This window comes from Glycine max, chromosome 14, assembly GCF_000004515.6.
Source record: "Glycine max cultivar Williams 82 chromosome 14, Glycine_max_v4.0, whole genome shotgun sequence".
Taxonomy (NCBI): domain Eukaryota; kingdom Viridiplantae; phylum Streptophyta; class Magnoliopsida; order Fabales; family Fabaceae; genus Glycine; species Glycine max.
In genome coordinates this window covers 23,345,703-23,346,312 of record NC_038250.2, presented here as the reverse complement: position 1 = coordinate 23,346,312, position 610 = coordinate 23,345,703, and the positions used below count along the sequence as shown (strand labels likewise).

Here is a 610-nt window from a genome sequence, read left to right as displayed (position 1 = left end):
GTAGCTACCTCATGCACTCCTCTAATGACTATGGCATCATTTCTGGCGCTAAACTGCTGGGAGTTGGAGGCCATCTTCTCAATTAAATTTCTGGCTTCAGCAGGAGTCATGTCTCCAAGGGCTCCACCACTGGCAGCATCTATCATACTTCTCTCCATATTACTGAGTCCTTCATAAAAATATTGGAGAAGAAGCTGTTCTGAAATCTGATGGTGGGGGCAACTGGCACATAGTTTCTTAAATCTCTCCCAGTACTCATACAGGCTCTCTCCACTGAGTTGTATAATACCTGAGATATCCTTCCTGATGGCTGTGGTCCTGGAAGCAGGGAAATTTTTTTCTAAGAATACTCTCTTAAGGTCATCCCAGCTCGTGATGGACCTTGGAGCAAGGTAATACAGCCAGTCCTTTGCCACTCCCTCTAATGAATGAGGAAAAGCCTTCAGAAATATGTGATCCTCTTGGACATCTGGGGGTTTCATGGTGGAGTAGACAATGTGAAATTCTTTCAAATGTTTGTGCGGGTCTTCACCTGCAAGGCCATGAAACTTTGGAAGCAAATGAATCAGTCCAGTCTTAAGAACATATGGGACATCCTCATCAGGGTATT

The 610-nt window shown here is 44.4% G+C and overlaps 1 non-coding gene across 1 annotated transcript; it reads left to right on the top strand.

The window, feature by feature from the left end:
• The first annotated feature begins 204 nt into the window (after positions 1–204).
• Positions 205–311, top strand: LOC112999472 (small nucleolar RNA R71). Its single transcript, XR_003264659.1, has one exon. It is a non-coding gene; the product is annotated as a small nucleolar RNA R71 (small nucleolar RNA).
• The last annotated feature ends 299 nt before the right edge of the window (positions 312–610 follow it).